The sequence below is a fragment of the Brassica napus genome, chromosome C7 (assembly GCF_020379485.1).
Source record: "Brassica napus cultivar Da-Ae chromosome C7, Da-Ae, whole genome shotgun sequence".
Lineage (NCBI taxonomy): Eukaryota > Viridiplantae > Streptophyta > Magnoliopsida > Brassicales > Brassicaceae > Brassica > Brassica napus.
Genome location: NC_063450.1, coordinates 12169629 through 12181909, shown reverse-complemented (window position 1 = coordinate 12181909; position 12281 = coordinate 12169629). Strand labels below are relative to the sequence as shown.

Sequence of the window (12281 nt, the reverse complement as noted above, 5' to 3'; positions counted from 1 at the left end):
ATACTCTTGCTGTGCATAATCAAATTAAGCCTTTGATAGTAGATTCAGGTGCATCTCATCTATGATCAGTGACACTAATCTTATTAAGGATATAGAACCTGCTCATGGACATGTTATGATTTCAAATGGTGATAGAGTAGCTAATAAAGGGATTGGTAACCTGAATCTGTTTAACAAAGAGTCTAAAGCATTCTATATGCCTGAATTCACATCCAATCTTTTATCTGTTAAGAAATGCACTACTGATTTACAGTGCAATGTTATATTCAGTCCTAACGATGTGAAGTTTCAGGATATTGAGAGCAGTAAGTTGATTGGAAAGGGAATAACCAAGGGAGATCTTTATATGCTTGAAGATGTTGCTCCTACTTCTTTTATATGCTCGTTTAGTTCTACTTCTGTTTTAAATGATGATGCATTATGGCATGCTAGATTAGGCCATCCTCATGTTAGAGCTTTAAGCTTAATGTTACCAGTTGTCATGTTTAAAAATAATGATTGTGAAGCTTGTATCTTGGGTAAGCATTGTAAGACAGTCTTTCAAAGATCTAAAACAATCTATGAGAAATGCTTTGATTTAGTTCATTCTGATGTTTGGACTGCTCCTTGTTTATCTAGAGAAAACTTTAAATACTTTGTCACATTCATAGATGAAAAATCCAAATACACCTGGATAACACTCATTCAAACTAAGGATAGGGTGCTTGAAGCATTTAAGAATTTTCAGACTTATGTAACTAACCAATATGATGCCAAGATTAAGATTTTCAGATCAGACAATGGTGGAGAATATACAAGTCATGCCTTCAAGCAACACTTAGCTCAACATGGCATCCTTCATCAAACGAGATGTCCTTATACACCACAACAAAATGGTGTGGCTGAGAGGAAGAACAGACATCTGATGGAAGTTGCAAGGTCTATGATGTTTCAAGCTAATGTCCCAAAGAGATTTTGGAGTGATGCAGTCGCCTCTACATGTTATCTGATCAATAGGATACCAACAAGAGTGCTTGAGGATCAGTCTCCATTTGAAGTGCTAAACAAGATCAAACCATCACTAACACACTTAAGAGTGTTTGGCTGCGTATGCTTTGTGATGGTACCGAGTGGGATGAGGAACAAGCTAGAAGCAAAGAGCACAAGGGCTATGTTCATTGGATATTCTACTACTCAAAAGGGGTTCAAATGCTATGATCCTATAGCAAGAAGAGTTCTTATATCCAGGGAAGTGAAGTTTATGGAATCAAGAGGATATTACAGTGAGAGGAAATGGGATGAGCTAAAGGATCTAGCTTACTCACCAGACAGAGCAGCCGGGCTGAGACGTATTCTGTATGATTTTAGAGAATACAAAAGGTATTGAGTGATTTGAGAAGAGAATGAGATAGATTAAAGAGTGTATGAGAGATTATAAGAACTAAGAGTGAGAATGAGTGAGAATCATGATGAACACAAGAGATAAGAGTCTCTCAATCTATTTATTTTTTATTAATCAGCAAGGTTACAATATATATAGGAGAGACTAAGTCTAGGTTAACGGATACAAAGGGAGACTAAGCATGTAGAGTCAAAGATGAGAGGAGCGGGCTAATTTGAATGATAGGCTAGGATGGCTCACACGCTTGATGCCAAAAGGATCTAGCTAGATGCTCTTCCTTTACAGCTGTTCCAGCCTGTCAGTCCGCGCTCTTCTTCCTTTTGATTCAAGCTGATCCACAACCAAAGTGAAAGTAACTTAGGCCAAAGGTAAAGGTAACTTTGCCTAAGTTACTTTCACTTTGGTAACTTCTTGGCCGAGACCCTTCTCCTTGTGGTTGCTCCATCCGTACCAAGTGTACGGCCTTGTACGGCCCCCCTTGTACGGATTACTCAACCTTGCTTCTTCTCCACTTATCCATCATTCCTTGATCCATAAGTCTCTTCTAACTCAACACTCCCCCTCAAGCTTAACTATCCCATAAGTTAAGCTTCGACAGCCATGAGATCTTCCTCATTAAAAACCTCACCAAAGAAAACCCATTGGGACAAAACTTTGATGAGGGAAAAAGAGTAAAGACCTCATGACTAGGGGCTCAGCTCCTTGCCTTAAGATCTATGAGTCCTAATCTGATGTAAATGGACTCCATAGTCTTTTGTCTTGCAGCCTTGGTAAATACATCCGCCAATTGATCTTCACTCCTTGTATAGCATGGCAAGATAACTCCCAAGATAATCATCTGCCTCACCTTGTGACAATCCACTTCAATGTGCTTGGTTCTCTCATGGAAGACTGAGTTGGTTGCAATGTGTATAGCTGCTTGATTATCATAGTGCATAGTCATTGGAGTTGCTTGCTCTATCTCCAAATGCTTCAAGATCCCCTTAATCCATACTAACTCATTGGTCAGCTTCAGCATTGCTCTATACTCAGCTTCAGCACTTGAACAAGATACCACCTTCTGCTTCTTGCTTTTCCAAGTCACCAAGTTACCTCCAATGAATGTACAATAGCCGGTGGTTGATCTTCTGTCAGCTCTGTCACCAGCCCAATCCGCATCACAGTAGCCTACTACTTCAGTACTCTTGTTGCATCTCATCCACACTCCAAGACTTGATGTCCCATTCAGATACAAGAGTAGTCTCTCCACCATCCGCCAATGATGCTCCTTTGGAACTTGCATATGCTGGCTCACTTGATTCACAGCAAAGCATATATCCGGTCTTGTGACGGTGAGGTAGATGAGCTTCCCTACTAGCTTCCTATACAGCTTTGGATCATGGAAAGCCTTGCTATCTTCAAGCTCCCCCTCACGTGGAATCTTGTATCCATCTTCAAGAGGCATCCTCGCTGTCTTATCTCCTTGTATACCTGCATCTTTCAAAAGATCAAGTGTATACTTCCTTTGGGAAATGAATAACCCTTCCTTGGATCTACACAACTCAATTCCAAGAAAGTATTTCATTTCTCCCAAGTCTTTAATTTCAAACACAGATTTTAAAAACTCCTTTGTGGCTTTTATCCCATCCTTATCACTACCTGTTATAATGATATCATCAACATAAACAAGTAGACAGATAATACCTGAAGGTGTTGTGAGAGTGAAAAGAGTATGATCAAGTTCTGACTTCCTGAAGCCACGCCCATTCAGTGTAGTACTCAGCTTGTTGTACCACGCTCTAGGAGACTGTTTTAGTCCATAAATTGCCTTCTTGAGTCTCAAAACGTTTCCTGGCTTCACTAGATGCTCAAGACCTGGTGGTGGATGCATATACACCTCATCTTCTAGTTCTCCTTGGAGAAATGCATTCTTCACATCCATTTGCCATAGCTCCCATCCAAGGTTTACAGCAACAGATAATACAATTCTGATTGTATGTAGCTTGGCAACAGGAGCAAAGGTATCTATGTAATCTTCTCCATAGGTCTGAGTGTATCCTCTAGCAACCAGTCTTGTTTTCTTTCTGTCAATGGTTCCATCAGGCTTATACTTGATTGTGAATATCCACTTGCTGCTTACTGCCTTCTTTCTCTTTGGTAACTCCCTCTCATACCATGTATCATTCTTAATCATAGCATTGGCTTCATCATCAACTGATTCCTTCTAGTCTTCATGTAGCATTGCTTCCTCATGTGATCTAGGTACAAAGCTCTTATCTAAACTCATCATAAATGCGCAATGCTGATCTGGAAAGCTAGCAAATGAACACACAGCTTGAGAGGGATGCTCCATAGCTTGGGCATTCTAGTACACTCTCGTGTTTACCCAGTTGGAAGCATCTCTCTTCAGCCGTGTGCTTCTTCTCAATGGAACATCAGTAGCTGGCGCTTGCTGAGCCTCTTCTACTTCAGTTGTTTCTCCACTCTCTTGTTCCTGATCTTCATGGTACTCTCCATTATCAGGTTCATCTACATCTTGAGTCCCACTTTGATCAGGAAGTTCTGAGTCTTGATTCTCATTCTCAGTTCCATTCCCTCCCTCATGATCAACGTGGGTTGGTTCTTCAGCTTCATGTACCTCTGATGAGTGTTCTTCACTCTGATCCTGGGTCACTCCAATCCCAAGTCCTTCTAGTATTTGCCTTAGACTCGTAGCTCTATCAGATGGTCGTGAAAGATCTTCCAAGTCTTTCCACTCTTTGTTCTCATAGTAGTTCTTTTCTTCCAAGAACTTCACATCTCTAGATACAAGTACCCTTCTTGTTTCTGGAACAAAGCACTTGTATCCCTTCTGTGTAGTAGAGTAACCAATCATCATAGCCCTTATACTCTTGGAATCAGAACAAAGCTTACACAACCAAATACTCTCAAGTGATCTAGAACCGGTATGCTCTTGTTGAGAACTTCATAAGGTGATTGATCCTCCAAGATCCTGGTTGGTATCCTATTGATCAGATAACATGCAGTAATCACAGCATCACTCCAGAATCTCTTTGGCACACTCATTTGAAACATCATTGATCTGGCCACCTCCATAAGATGTCTGTTCTTCCTCTCAGCCACTTCATTTTGTTGGGGTGTATAGGGGCAACTCGTCTGATGAAGGATTCCATACTGAGTTAAGTGATTCTTGAATGCATGGCCAGTATACTCTCCACCATTATCAGACCTGAAAATCTTAATCTTGGCATTATACTGGTTAGACACATATGATTGAAAGTTTTTAAATGCATCAAGAACCCTATCCTTTGTTTTGATTAGTGTTATCCAGGTGTATTTGGATTTTTCATCTATGAATGTGACAAAATACTTGTAATTATCTCTAGATAGGCAGGGAGCAGTCCACACATCAGAATGAATAAGATCAAAGCATTTATCATAGATAGTAGTGGACCTCTTAAACACAATCTTACAATGTTTTCCCAAAATACAAGCTTTCCAATCATTATTTTTAAACATGACACCTGGTAACATTAAGCTCAAGGCTCTAACATGTGGATGTCCTAGCCTAGAATGCCATAATGCACCTTTACTTTAAACAGAACTCAACAAGCAACTAGAACTAGAGATAGGGGCAATGTCTTCAAGTGAATAAAGATCTCCTTTGGTTACTCCTTGCCCAATCAACTTATTGCTCTCAATATCCTGAAATTTCACATCATTAGGAATGAAAATAACATTGCATTGAAGATCATTGGTGCATCTCTTAACAGATAGAAGGTTAGAAGTGAACTCAGGCATGTACAAAGCTTTAGAATCCTTATTAAATAGTTTTAAGTCTCCTACTCCTTTAATAGGAATTCTATCACCATTTGCAATCATTACATGTCCATGAGCTGGTTCTATGTTCTTTATAAGAGTATCATCACTTATCATATGATGTGAAGCACCTGAATCTACAATCAATGGTTTTATTCCTTGAGCAAGGTGAGTACTAGGCGGTTTGATCATCAGTTTTAATTTATCTATAACATCTAGCAACTTATCATTAGTTCTAGGTGTTTTTTCAGCAGCATAAGTCCTATGCTTTTCAACTCCCATGTTCATACTATCAAGATTATCAAGCAGCCTATCACAAGTTCTAGATAACACACGAGCAGAGTATGAATAACCAAGAGTGTATTCAATGGGGTTACCAGACTCTTTGAGTGTTGAGATGAGATCACTTTGAGATGAGATCATGAGATGAAGTGTTGAGTAATGTATGTGAGGAGAGGGTATGAAGTAGTGAAGCATTAGGAAGAAAGGGATTGAGGAGGCTTAGTCCGTACAATCCGTACAGGCCGTACATGAGGAGTGGCCGTACAAGTCTTGGGTAACACTCTTCACTATTCAGGATGGTTACTTGTGAAAAGGGTGATGGTAACTATGGAGAGTTACCAGCACTTGATCAGACCGTTGAGAGAAGGATAAGGCCGCGGCTTGACAGGCTGTATGCAGCTGGAAAGGGAAAGCAACCTTATCCATTCATCCCACACATGTGGAGTCTCCCATTGGCTTAGTTTGAAACCGACGCCTAGCTCCTCCTAGACTTCACATGCTTTGCTTACTTTACCTTTGGGAAAACCCTTGTATCTTCTCCTATATATTGTAAACTCTTCATTAATGATAATTAGACAGTTCTTGACACAAAAACACTCTCTTAGACTCAAAGACTCCCAATCATGATTATACACTAAACTCTTAGCTAAACTCGTTCTAAATCATCTCTAAAACTTCTCTAATCTCTTTCTTTTCTTATATCAAACTCAGATTCTCTAAAGTTTATATGGTATCAGAGACAGGTTCATCATAATTTGGGTTTGAGTACTAAGAACACTTTAGTTGCATATCTTTCATCCGAGTGGGTCTGAAATGGAAAGCAACAAAGCTGTGGTTCCGGTTACTCTCAAGAGGGGTAACTATCTTTTGTGGTCTCGTTTGGTGAAGACAGCAGTGGGGAGTAAGGGTTTATGGGGACACATCACACAGAGTGAAGCCCCAAAGCTCATTACTTATGAAGGCGACAAGGAGATTGTCGAGTGCGATGAAGAGAAGTGGGAGCAGGATGATCAGCTGGTGATGTCCATACTCCAACGGTCTCTTGAAGTGTCTATCCTGGAGGCATACAGCTACTGTGAGACAGCAAAGGATCTTTGGGACACGCTAAAGAAGGTCTATGGTAACATCTCAAACTTGAGCCGTGTGTTTGAAGTGAAACGTGCTATCAACAGCTTGACACAGGAGGACATGGAGTTTACTAAGAACCTTGGGAGGTTCAGAGCTTTGTGGTCTGAACCGGAGATGCTGAGGCCAGGCACAACCAACCTAGATGAGCTGGCTGAGAGACGCGAGCAGGATAAGGTGTTTGGGTTGTTGCTCACGCTGAATCCAAGCTACAACAGCCTCATCAAACACATTCTGAGGTCCGGAAAGTTACCTGACCTTGAGGAAGTGTGTGCACAAGTTCAGAAGGAGGAAGGTTCTATCGGTCTCTTTGGAGGGAAAGGAAAGATCACACTTGCAAACCAAGCTGAGGTTCCGCAAGCAAACCGTGCGAGCTTTAACCAGTATGATGCAAAGAAGTTCATGGGAAATTGTGATCATTGCAAGAGACAAGGTCACAAGAAGAACCAGTGCTGGATCTTGCATCCTCATCTGAAGCCGGCCAAGTTCTCAAGAGAGAAAGATGGGAGAGCCAATGTCTCGTATGCTGGAAGTGAGCCGGGAAGTTGAAGTGTTGCTGGGAGCTCAGGCCAAGCTGGAGAGGGCGGGACACGTGAGCCTGGAGATAGCAAGGCCCTGGTGACTTACACACCTCAACCAAGCCTTCAGAACAACCGTGAGAACGAGTACCTAAGGAGATCAGACCTTGACTCCCTCATCAAAATGCTAAAGGAGAATGGTAACACACTTGGTACTCTTGGTTACTCCTTTGGTGCATTATATGAACCGTGTAGTATTGCTAGAGAACCTGATCATTCAAGCATTGATTATAAACCTACTAGCATACTAGGACAGTCTCATATTGCACACAATCTGTTTAAACCATTGGTAGTTGATTCAGGAGCATCTCATCATATGATTAGTGATACTAGTTTGATTAGAGACATCTAACCTACAAATGGACATGTCATGATTGCAAATGGAGATAAAATCCCAATTAGAGGAATTGGCAAGCTAAAATTGTTTGATAAAGAATCTAAAGCATTTTACATGCCTGACTTCACATCAAATCTATTATCTGTAAAGAAATGTACTACAGATCTTAATTGCAATGTTATATTCGGTCCTAATGATGTGAAGTTTCAGGATATTGAGAGCAGCAAATTGATTGGAAAAGGAGTTACCAAGGGAGATTTATATTTACTTGAAGAACTAGCTCCTGTTTCTGATTACTTGTGCTCATTTACTTCTGCTTCTATGATGAATAAAAATGCATTGTGGCATGCTAGACTAGGTCATCCCCATGTTAGGGCTTTAAACTTAATGTTACCAGGTGTGGTATTTGAAAATAAGGATTGTGAAGCTTGCATTTTAGGCAAGCATTGTAAAACTGTGTTTCCCATTTCATCTACTGTTTATGACAAGTGCTTTGATTTAATTCACTCTGATGTTTAGACTGCTCCTTGCTTGTCTAGGGATAGTTTTAAATACTTTGTCACATTCATAGATGAAAAATCGAAATACACCTGGATAACACTTATTCAAACCAAAGATAGGGCGCTTGAAGCTTTTAAAAATTTTCAAAACTATGTGACTAACCATTACAATGCCAAGATTAAAATTTTGAGATCAGATAATGGTGGGGAATACACTGGTCAAGCCTTCAAGCAACATCTAGCTCAACATGGGATACTGCACCAAACGAGTTGTCCTTATACTCCTCAGCAAAATGGAGTGGCTGAGAGAAAGAATAGGCATCTCATGGAGGTGGCAAGGTCAATGATGTTTCAAGTAAATGTCCCTAAGAGGTTTTGGAGTGATGCTGTGGCTACATCTTGTTATCTAATCAACCGGATCCCAACTAAGATTCTACATGATCAGTCCCCTTTTGAAGCCTTGAACAAGTACAAGCCATCATTGGAGCATATGCGAATCTTTGGATGTCTATGCTTTGTCCTGAGGCCAAAAGAGTTGAGAAACAAGATTGAAGCAACCAGCACAAGAGCTATGTTCATTGGCTACTCTACTACTCAAAAGGGTTACAAGTGCTATGATCCTACTACTCGAAGAGTTCTAGTCTCTAGAGATGTAAAGTTCATAGAAGCTAAGGGGTTCTATGAGGAAAAGAATCAAGATGCGCTGCTAGAATTGACATGAGAGTCAGATAGAGCGGCCAGCCTTAGAAGCATTCTAGAGGGGCTTGTGATACATACTACCCAGGATCCGAAGGAGAGACGCAGTACCACAAACACACAACCTACCGAGGCATCAAACTTAGATCATGGGGGGGAAACCACACCTGAACCGGCTGAATTACATGTTGAAAGCCACGATCAAGAAGGCTCAGGTGATCATGATCAAAGTATGATGCAGGAAGATAGGGAAGATAGGGAGGTACCAAGCCAAGATCAAGAGGAGGAAACTAATGCAACTGCAACTGAACCTGAATCAGAGCCGGCGGTGCAGCCATTGAGAAGAAGCACCAGAGTGAGAAAGGATAGTTCCAACTGGGTAAACACGAGAGTGTACTACAATGCCCAGGCTGTGGAACATCCCTCTCAAGCTGTGTGTTCCTTTGCTCATTATCCAGAAGAACATTGTGCCTTTATGGTAAGCTTAGATGAGAGCCATGTACCAAGGTCATATGAGGAAGCCATGAAGGACAAGGAGTGGAGGGAATCAGTGGAAGCTGAATCCAATGCAATGATCAAGAATGACACTTGGTATGAGAGTGAGTTACCTAAAAGGAAAGAGAGCAGTGTCTAGTAGATGGATCTTCACAATCAAGTACCTAGCAAATGGACAGATTGATAGAAAGAAGACTCGCTTGGTTGTAAGAGGATTTACTCAAACATATGGAAAGGATTATATAGACACATTTGCGCCAGTTGCTAAGCTACATACCATCAGGATTGTCCTATCACTTGCGGTGAATCTTGAGTGGGGCTTGTGGCAAATGGATGTAAAGAATGCATTCCTACAAGGAGAACTAGAAGATGAAGTGTATATGTTACCTCCTCCTGGTCTAGAGCACTTGGTGAAGAAAGGGAATGTTCTCAGACTAAAGAAAGCTAGCTATGGTCTGAAACAATCACCAAGGGCATGGTACAACAAGTTGAGCACAACTCTGAATGGAAGAGGCTTTAGGAAGTCAGAGCTTGATCATACTCTCTTTACACTCAACACACCTTCAGGTATTGTCGTTCTACTTGTATATGTAGATGACATCATTATAACAGGTAGTGATAAGGAAGAGATAAAAGCCACTAAAGACTTTCTTAAATCTGTTTTTGAGATTAAAGACTTGGGAGAGATGAAATACTTCTTTGGGATTGAGATATGTAGATCCAAGGAAGGTTTGTTTCTATCCCCAAGAAAGTATACACTTGATCTGTTGAAAGATGCAGGTAAGCTTGATGGAAAGACGGCCGAGACTCCCTTGGAAGATGGATACAAGGTTCCACGTGAGGGGGAGATTGAAGACAGTCCACCATTCAAGGATGCAAAGCTTTATAGAAAGCTAGTGGGTAAGCTCATATACCTAACCATCACACATCCTGATATTTGTTTTGCTGTGAACCAGGTTAGCCAGCATATGCAAGTTCCAAAAGAACATCATTGGGGAATGGTGAACCGGATCTTGATGTATCTTAATGGCTAAGCGGATCAAGGAGTGTGGATGGGGTGTAATGGGAGTACTGAAGTTGTAGGCTACTGTGATACGGATTGGGCAGGAGATAGAGCAGATAGAAGGTTCACAACTGGCTACTACACATTCATTGGAGGGAACTTAGTAACTTGGAAGAGTAAGAAGCAGAAGGTGGTCTCATGCTCAAGTGCTGAAGCTGAATACCGAGCCATGTTGAAGCTGACTAATGAGCTTGTATGGATCAAAGGGATACTGAAGCACTTGGAGATTATTCAATCCACTCCAATGACCATGCATTGCGACAACCAGGCTGCTATACACATTGCCACCAACTCAGTCTTCCATGAGAGAACCAAGCACATTGAAGTAGATTGTCACAAGGTGAGGCAAATGATTCTTCTTGGAGTCATCTTACCATGTTACACAAGAAGTGAAGATCAGCTAGCAGATGTGTTCACAAAGGCAGCAAGGCAGAAGACAATTGAGTCCATTCATAGCCGGCTAGGACTCATTGATCTCACGAGAAGGAGCTAAGCCCCTTAGCTATGAGGTCTTTACTCTTTTTCCCTTATCAAAGTATTGGTCCCAATGGGTTTTCCTTGGTGAGGTTTTTAATGAGGAAGATCTCATGGCTATCCAAGCTTAGACTTTCACAAAGCTAAGCTTGAGGGGGAGTGTTGAGATGAGATCACTTTGAGATGAGATCATGAGATGAAGTGTTGAGTAATGTATGTGAGGAGAGGGTATGAAGTAGTGAAGCATTAGGAATAAAGGGATTGAGGAGGCTTAGTCCGTACAATCCGTACAGGCCGTACATGAGGAGTGGACGTACAAGTCTTGGGTAACACTCTTCACTATTCAGGATGGTTACTTGTGAAAAGGGGGATGGTAACTATGGAGAGTTACCAGCACTTGATCAGACCGTTGAGAGAAGGATAAGGCCGCGGTTTGACAGGCTGTATGCAGCTGGAAAGGGAAAGCAACCTTATCCATTCATCCCACACATGTGGAGTCTCCCATTGGCTTAGTTTGAAACCGGCGCCTAGCTCCTCCTTGACTTCACATGCTTTGCTTACTTTACCTTTGGGAAAACCCTTGTATCTTCTCCTATATATTGTAAAATTTTCATTAATGATAATTAGACAGTTCTTGACACAAAAACACTCTCTTAGACTCAAAGACTCCCAATCATGATTATACACTAAACTCTTAGCTAAACTCGTTCTAAATCATCTCTAAAACTTCTCTAATCTCTTTCTTTTCTTATATCAAACTCAGATTCTCTAAAGTTTATATTGAGGGCTTTGATCAGGGCATCGATGTCAGACTTCCTAATCACCTCATGCTCCATGTTCTTCCCAGCTCCTTGGAGATGAGAGGCTAAAGCTCTTCCTTCACTTTCACCCGCATGACCAGATGAACCAGCTCCTGATGCGCCGGCTTCACTTGTCTCTGCAGAAAGGTGAGCTCTTCCCTCCCTCTCCTTGTTGAACTTGGCCGGCTTCAAGTGGGGGTGTAGGATCCAGCACTGACTCCTCTTGTGCCCTGGCTTCTTGCAATGATCACAGTTCCCACAAAACTTCCTTTCATCTCCATGGTAAGCAGCTTTGTTTGCTTGGATTGCCTCAGCCTTCTTGGATAGAGCCACATCTCCTCTTCCCCCAAACAAGCCGATAGTCCCTTCTTCCTTCTGAAGTTGTGCACACACCTCCTCCATAGATGGAAGGTTTGGAGACCTCAGAATGTGCTTAATAACATCACCAAAGGCCGGATTCAAAGTCAGCATCAAACCAAACACTTGACCTTGTTCCCTCCTCTCCATGAATGTCTCTTGATCAATGGTGCTTGGCCTCAAGGTCTCTAGCTCAGACCAGAGAGATTTGTACTTTCGCAAGTGTTTAGAGAAGTCCTTTTCTTCTTGCGCAAGGTTGTTGATGGCTCTCTTGAGCTCAAACACCCGGCTCAGATTGGTTGTGTTCCCAAAAGTCTTCAGGAGTGTTTCCCATAGGTGCTTAGGAGTCTCACAGTAGCTGTAGGCATCTAAGAGATGGATTTCAAGAGAGCCTT

General features: G+C 41.6%; 1 pseudogene; it reads right to left on the bottom strand.

The window, feature by feature from the left end:
* Positions 1-1224: 1224 nt before the first annotated feature.
* LOC125590419 overlaps positions 1225-12281 on the bottom strand; it is an 11397-nt pseudogene continuing 340 nt past the window's right edge.